The sequence below is a fragment of the Cyprinus carpio genome, chromosome B22 (assembly GCF_018340385.1).
Source record: "Cyprinus carpio isolate SPL01 chromosome B22, ASM1834038v1, whole genome shotgun sequence".
Taxonomy (NCBI): domain Eukaryota; kingdom Metazoa; phylum Chordata; class Actinopteri; order Cypriniformes; family Cyprinidae; genus Cyprinus; species Cyprinus carpio.
This window is the reverse complement of record NC_056618.1, coordinates 17,310,724-17,319,590: the sequence shown is the minus strand read 5'-3', so window position 1 is coordinate 17,319,590 and position 8,867 is coordinate 17,310,724.

Sequence of the window (8,867 nt, the reverse complement as noted above, 5' to 3'; positions counted from 1 at the left end):
CCCATGGCTGAAGTGCCCTTGAGCAAGGCACTGAACCCCCAGTTGCTCCCCGGGCGCTAGATATAACAGTGAAAGCCGATTTGGCGAATCACAGTGGAAAGTTGATGTATTTCCTCAGCAACCTGCATAGATCAGCCCCAGGCATGACGAAGTGGATATCGTCCTCTTTTGGAAGGCCAAACAAAGTAGTTTCGCTTTCACAGTGAAACACACAACGTCTGTACGACATGGTGGCGGCGGCAACAACAATACTACAATGAGAATAAAAGGAGGCCTTCTTTCCTTGCGTGAACACCCGAGCGGCTTTGTGCAAATCTTCCCACATACTAATGTAGATATGTGGGGGCATGTTAGAACAAGCCGTTTTTAGGGGGCGGGGACAAGGCTTAACTTTTATAAAGAATATCTCTTGGGTTTAGGACTTTAGTCTTTGCAACTTTACAGATATTCTTTATGCACTAAGAGCTTGTAACACTCCAAAGAGAAAGGAAAATTTGAAATTGCATCATATGACCCTTTAACTCAAATCGGCGGGCAACTTCTCTTTATTTTGCAGTCTTTGCTGTGCACCACCCCTCCCCAACGTATTACTTAAAAACACAAGTTAAATTACTTTTACAAGCCAGACAACACTCAGAACTAGTCAAGATAATTTATTTTACTTTACAGTGTGCTCAATAATGCGTCTTTGGCCTTCATTATGTATGTTTTGATTATACTGTGTTGTAAATAAAATACAAAGAATAAAAAACCTTTATTTTATAATCAAAACCCATTATTACTTTTCACATTCTTTCTTACCTGCCTCACAGTCACACTGATGGCCCGTTATGGGAGGCCCTTTGTCTCTCAGGTGTGAATCACAGAATATTCATGGCCATTGTCACTCCTTTACATGCAGCCTTTCTAACACAAAACATGTCTTAGAAAAGTTAAATCAATATATTGTTTTCTGTGAATAAGTGAACAGGGTGATTTTCACATCATTTTGTAGCCAAACAACTCTAGTCTACCACTTCCAGTTCTCAAAAGTCTTGTGAACGATTGTTCTGTATGTTTTTTCCGGCCTTATTTCAATGACATATGTATTTATTTAAAATTTGAAAATGTGATCTTTTAGCCAGATTTTTGATTAAAAAATTAACAACACCAACAATCTTTTTTTATCATCATACACAAGTTTATTGAACTATTTTTTTTAAAATTACATGAGACAAAAACCCAAATGTTCCTAAAACACCCCGCGCACACGCACCACACACACACATTAAAGGTTTTAGAGGTATTTTGGGGGAAAACTGATTTCTTTCACAGGCTTTCAAAAAATCGAAAAAGCAGCTTTGTTTTATCTTTCCCTAATACGCCTTGAAACCTTTTCACGCAATAGAGGGGGGGTTTTTGTTTGCCTTTATTTGCGATTTCCTAACACGGCTTCGTTTCATCTCCTTGGCTCGTTGGCTTCCCAACCGCGGGCATCGATCGTCAAGTGGCCTGAATCCAGTGTTCCCAAACCCCTTTTCGAGAAAGTTGCTAAAGGAAGGGGTTGATTTGGTGCTAAATTTCTAAAACGTTGTGATTCTTTCCCTTGACATCGTCATTGCGTAATCACGACACAAAATTGTCAAAACCCAAAAATCCACAAAAAAATATATTATTTTAAATTTAGATTTCTTTTAAAAATAAGCATACTATAAAAATAAATATGAAAAATTTTTAAACAAATCTTAATTATTGAACATTTACACATTTTTTAAGGTTACAAAAAAATAAAAAAAGTAAAAATTTTCCCCAATTGAAAAAATTTTCCGTATTGATTTTTTTTTTTTTTTACCTGCATTTGAAATTATCATTTTTTTTTTTGGGTTTACAATAAATGAAAAATTCCCGGGAAAATTACTATTTTCCTTACGTGTGCAACTATCAACAATTGCAGATACACTTTTGTAGCTAAAAAGGTATCATAAGAAAAAAATTTTAAAATTTATTATTGAACTTTAAATAACTTTAAACTTAAATAAAACTTAAAATTTTTAAAATTTAAAAATTCACATTTGAAAATGCAGCTAACTCATTCGTGATTGTGTACTGCTACTCTTTGGTTTGCTCTTTTTTTGTAATTTGGGTGAAAAAGATCACTTTTCAAATTGCTAAAAAATTGCCAAAAAATTTTAAAAAAATTTCTAAATTTTTTGCTAGGTGCTACGTTTTATTTCCCGTATTCATTTTTTCTTTATATATTAATGAAATCATTTATTTTCTTATATTTATTTTTAATTTTTTGTTTGTTTAGACTTTATGAAGGAAAATTTTTTTTATTAAAAGTCTCTTGTTCGGGAGCTGAAAAAGTACCTTTTTTAAGATTTTTTTAAAACCCATTTATATTGTTTTTTAAATCAATGATTTCTTCCATTTATGGTTTTTTAGAAATCCTCTAAATTGTCTTGGGGACCAAAACCACTATAATCTGTTTGAAATTTTTTTATTTAAAAAATTAAAAATTTATAAATGGATCTTTTTAAATGTTCTCACTAAAAACATAACTATTTTAATTTTAAAAGCTAGTCATGTTCTCTTTGCAAATTTACAGACCAGAAAGAGATCTTCTCACACTTTGGCTGTTGATTAAACTAATTTTTTTAGTTTTTTTTGAGAGTAGATCATCTTTTTTCCCTTTTGGGGAGTCGGTTAAATGGCTGATGCTATAATTGTCACCACCTTTCACCCCACTGGCGGCCCCGTTTTCACTTTTTATTTTTTTATAATTTTGTCATCTGTAAATATTTTAATTTTCTCAAGTTTTTTAATTTAATTACAACAAAAGAACCCCTAAATAAAATTAAAAAAATTTTAAAAACATAGAAACCCTTTCATGCACAAAGAAACTTTTTTGTGCCCTCAGAAATCTTCACATGTGGATGGGGTTTTTGCATGCTTCCTTTACAAATTTTTATTTTTTAACCTATTTCTTTTTTGCACACATCTTTCAAATAAAACGAAGAAGGATTATATGAATAAAAAGAGAACTTGCTCAAAATTTTGGGTTTTTTTTGGTACTACCTCTAAAAAAAGGCCTAAGCCCCTGAACATCCTCTGTGGGGGGGGCATGACACGAAAAGGGCTGGGCATAAAATTTTTAGTTCAAAGGGGCTTTTGAAAAAGACTGGTACTGTAAAAAAATGTTAAATTTGGCTTTCATTAAAGGGGTATGCCATATTTCAAGGGCCCTTTGCTTAGGCCCAAAAACACCTGGGGAAATGGTGATGGCACAAACCCGTGCCGGGGTATGTCCCAAATGTAAGTTTATTTATTTTTTTTTATTTTTTTTTGGGAAAGGTTTGGGGCAATGTAATACGGGGCTAAAAACATAAAAAATTAATGATTTTAAAACCCCTTTTGCTTAATGAAAAGTCTTTTGAATTTATTTATGGGTGTTCACTAATAATCACTAAACGGCCATGCTTGCTTCTTTTACAGTAATTTATTTTCATTAAATTCTTTGTTTTTATTTTAAAAAATAAATGGGGCAAAAATCTGGAAACAAAATTTTTCCAACTTTTTTCCGACCGGAAAAACCTTAAACAAATTTCATACTTTTCCCTACTTTTTTAGGAACCCTGATAAGCTGAAATTTTGTGGGGGAAACCAACGCTATCTCACGACCAATTCGGGGCGACTTGGTGCTTTTTGGTCAGTTTTAGCCTAAATTGTTTTAATTCTGGGCCCTTTTTTTTACTTCAAAATTTATCAAGTTTATATTTTTTGTAGATTATCTTATGGGCAAAAAGTTAAGTTTCGAACTAACGTATTTTCAATAATCCAAAAACCTATTGAAAAATCCATAGTCTTTTTTTTTGGGGGGGAAACCCGTTCATGCTAACACCGATCCGCCAAAAGGTGAGTCATAGTTCACCCACTCTATTTATTTCCCCCAAAAATTTTTCAGTGTTGTTATGGCTCAGCATATTTTTCTACCCCCAATAGAAATAGGGGATAAAAGGGAATGGGGTTTTACAAAAAGGTTAGAAAGTATACCCCCCTACCCAAATAGTCAAAAATTAATTTTTTTAATCATCCCCTTTTTGGGGGGCTGACCCCCCTGAAATAAAAGCTAAAACGCCCCTCCCCAGCCACAGAAAAAAACCCAAAAGGGGTATTTTTTTAAATTTGAAATGTACTTTTAGCCAAGTTTTGATCTGAAAAACAAAAACACCAAAACAATCTTTTTTATCATCATACAAAATTTTTATTAAACTATTTTCTTAATTCATGAACAAAACCAAATGTTCCCAAAAACCACACGCGCCCGCCACACACACCACACAGTTGAAACGGTTTTGAGGGGGTTTTGGGAGGAATCTGATTTCATTCACAGGCTTTCAGAATCGTAAAGAAAGCTTTGTTTTTCTTTACCCTAAAAACGACCTTGAAACCATTCGCAATAATAAGGTTTTGTTTGCCTTTATTTGCGATTTCGCTACAAACCGGCTTGTTTCATCCCTTGGGCTCGCTTTTACCGTGCTTCCACCGCGGCATCATCGTCAAGTGGCCTAAGTCCTGTTCCCACTCTTTTCAGAAAAAAGTTGAAAAAGGGAAGTTGATTGGTGCAAAAATTTCAAAAATTACGTTGTGAGTCTTTCGCGATGACATCGTCATTGCGTAATCCACACAAAATTGCAAAACCAAAAATCTCCCCAAAAAAAAATTTTTATGTTTTTGATTTTTTTGTAAAATGATAGCTCTAAAAATAAAAAAATATGAAAAACTTAACTTAAATCTTAATTATTGAACATTTACCATTTTGAAGGATTCAATAAAAAAAAAAAGTAAAAATTTTCCCACAATAAAAATTTTCCGTATTGTGTTTTTTTTTTTTTTCCCCCTGCTTTTTAAAATTATCTTTTTTTTTTTCCGGGTTTCAATGGAAATAAATATGCCCGAAAATTCCCCTTTTTTCCTTACGTGTGCAACATCAAAAATTGCGATCACTTGTAGCTAAAAAAGGGTATCAAAAATGAACAAATTATTATTAAAACTTTCATAACTTTAAACTTAAAAAAAACTTAAATTATTAAATTAAAATTCACTTTTGAAAATAGCACAAAACCAAATTCATGGAGTTGTACTCTAACTCTTTGGTTTGCTCTTTTTTTAATTGGGTTAAAAAAGGGGGTCACTTATCAAATTGCAAAAAGTTGCCAATAATTTTAAAATTGCAAAATTTGTTGCTAGGTGCAAAAGTTTTTTTCCGTATTCATTTGTTTTATATATTAATAAAATCATTGTATTTTCTTATGGGTTTCTTTAAATTTTTTATTTTGTTTGACTTTATAAAAGGAAAAGTTTTTTTTTATCATTGCTTTGTTCGGGGAGCTAAAAGTAACCTTTTTTAAACTTTTTTTTAAATCCCATTTTATGTTTTTAAATAAAGTATTTCTTCCTTTTATGGTGTTTAAAAAATCCATTTTAAATTGTCATTGGGTCCAACCCTAAATCTTTTGAATTTTTTTATTTAATAAAATTTAAACATTTAAAATGGTATTTTGTTAACGTGTCCACTAATACTTAACTTTTATAATATTGCTAGTCATTTCCTCTTTGAAAATTCCAGACCAGGAGATCTTCTCACACTTTGCTGTGTGTTTAATCTATTTTTTTAAGTTTTTGTGATGACGTAGCATCATCTTTTTTCGGGCCTCGGGCATCGGTTAAATGGCGGGGGCTAAAATTTGTCACCACCTTTCCCCCCTACGACGGCCCTTTTTCACTTTAATTTTGTATTATACATCACTGTAAATTTTTTAAATTTTTCCCAAAGGGTTTTTTAAATTGAATTCAACAACAAAACCCCCTAAAAAAAATTAAAAATTTCAAAACCATAGACCTTTCATCCACAAGAAACTTTTTTTGTGCCCTCAGAAATCTTCACATTGGTGGAATTTATTGATGCTTCCTTTTCCATTCTAGTTTTTAAACCTTTTTTCCTTGTCACACATCTTACATAAAAACAAGAATGGATGATATGAATTTCAGAGAAATTCCAAAAATTTGGCTTTTTTTGGTACTACCTCTAAAAAAGGCCTAAGTCCAACTAAAACCCTCCTCTGTGGCGGCGGAGAAACTGACACGAATGGCTGGGCATAAAAATTTTCCAAGTTTAAGGGGTTTTTGAAAAAGACTGGTACGTAAAAAAGTGTTCAAAATTTGGCTTTCATTACAGTATGCCTATTTCAAGGCCTTAGGGGTTAGGCCCAAAAACCCTGTAAATGGGGTTGGCACAAACCCTGCTCATGTGTATGTCCCAAAAAGCTAAGTTTATTTATTTTTTTATTTATTTATTTGGGAAAGGTCATTGAGGCAATGTAATACGGTGCTAAGATATCATAAGAAACCTTAATGATTAGTAACCTGCATTTTGCTTAATGAAAAGTGCATTTTGAATTTATTCAGTGGTATGTGACAATCACTAATATCACTAAACAGACTGCCATGAAAACTTGCTTCTTGTACAGTAATTTATTTTCATTAAATTCTTAGTTTCTATTATAAAAAACTAAATGGGGCAAAAATCTGGAAACATAAATATTTCCATACTTTTCCAGACCTGGAAAATCCTTAAATCAAATTACATACTTTTCCATACTTTTCCTAGGAACCCTGATAAGCTGAAATAGTTGTGGGAAGCGTCAACGCTATCTCACGACCAATTCGGCGAGCGACTGTGGTGCTTTTAGGTCAGTTATAGCCTAACATTAGCTTTTAAGTTCTGGCCCTTTTATTTAGGCTTCAAAATTCATCAAAGTTATATTATTTTGTGAAGATTATCTTGATGGACAAAACGTGTAAGTTTCATGAACTATGAGCGTATTTTTTGCAATAATCCAAAAGCCTATTGAAAAATCCTATAGTCTTTTTTGTGGAGGGAACCAGTGTCATGCTAACAGCCGATCCGCCAACAGAGTGAGTCATAGTTCACCCACTCTATTCATTTGCCCCGCAATAATTCCATAGCGCATAACTGATGCCCAACGCTATCTCACGACCAATTCGTACCTATTTTACGAGGTGGCTGATTCATACAAATTCGTACGCCCTCACTCATACGATTTTGTATGATTTGTGTCTAGACCCAGTGATGGGCAGGTTTTGGAGCGGGTTAGGTGTAGGTCATTGGTACAAATTAATATGAATTAACCACCTCATAAAATATATACCAATTGCCGTGAGATCAGGATGGACGCGCAGCGAGAGGACAATAAGATTAGGCTAGCTTACACCTTATTGTAAATGTTTTGAAAAAGGTCTTTCAAACAGTTAATTAACATGAATTATAGGCCTATAATTAAAATTATTAAACACTGCAATTATCAATAAGAAATCTTTATTTCAAGCACCAACCTAAAAAAAAAAAGTTTAACATGAAATAGCCTTCTTTCTTCTCTCTCTTTATTTATTTATTTATTTCCCACTTGCCTATGTTCGAGTCACAAGAGAAATATTAAGAGAGTAAATTAAAACATTTACTGTATAGGCTACCATATCAGCAGTTGAAGTAATTCGTCTCTAGTCGTCTCTGAGAGAATACCCAGATAGCACGCGTACGTCCGGGGACGTCTGTGCGATGTATGCGTTTGCATCTGGGAGACGTATTTTTTAGGGCGTTTGCTCATCTGGAATACGGTCGCATAGACGTCCTTTTCCGACGTTCCAGCGACATCCGGTAGACGTACTACAGACGTTTAATATTAGAATGTTACGTCTATTAGACATCTGATTTACATAGCATAGACGTCGTTCTTAATTATACGATTTTAGACGTTCCTTCATTATTTACTGTTATTGATAACAGCTTTAGTTACACTTATTATGCATGCGGCTACATATAAGTATGATAACTAAACCCAAGTATTTTCCACTCAGAATGAAAGAACACAACATGCTGTTGAATGATTTGTATCATTTTATTAACAGTGAATGAAAATAAGCAGTCGTTTATGTTATTATTATTATTATAAACCTGAACAACAAAAAACAAAAAAACAGTTTTATTAAAAACCCCTTTCCCTTTAAAACCCCTTTTGGGGAAAACAACTTTTACACTTTAAAACGCCATGTATCTGCGGGTGGGCAATGTATATATATTTTTTTGGGGCCTAACTTGGGGAAAGCCCCGAGGGAAATCGGCTTTAAACGCCCCTTTAGATTTTAATAATATTGTCAGCTAAAATTTAACTTTAAATTAAGATTAATAAATTGTGAAATATTGTTAATTCTTTTCACAAATCGTTTTTTCTTTTGCAGCTCCCCCGCTTTTCCTTCCATGACCTGCAAAGAAACAAAAGGTTGGGGAAATTTTTTTTTTTTTTGTAATTAAAAATTAGCAATTTTGCCATGCTCTGCAATTTAAAATGACTTGTTGATTCACTGAGACTGTGTCTGTTTTAGAATGAACTGCAAAACAATCTGAAAATTGCAGTTGAGGAAAAAATTTTAAAATCCCAAATTTTTTTCCCAAAAAAGGGATCAACAAAATCGTTATTTTTTATTGGGGTTGGCCTGAAAAAGATTTTTCACAAAAAATTGTTTAAATACCAAATAAAAAAACCCAAAGTTTTCGCCCATGAAAAAAATCTTACGACAGGGGCGGCGGCAACAAAAATACTAAAAGGAGAATAAAAAGGGGGCCTTCTTTTCCTTGCGTAAACCCCCGGGGGCTTTTGCAAATCTTCCCAAAAACTAAGTGATATGTGGGGGCATGTTAAACAACCTTTTTTGGGGGGGGGGGACAGGCTTAACTTTTATAAGAATACTCTTTGGGTTTGGACTTTAGTCTTTCCTTTTACAGTATTCATGCACTAAAACTTTAACCC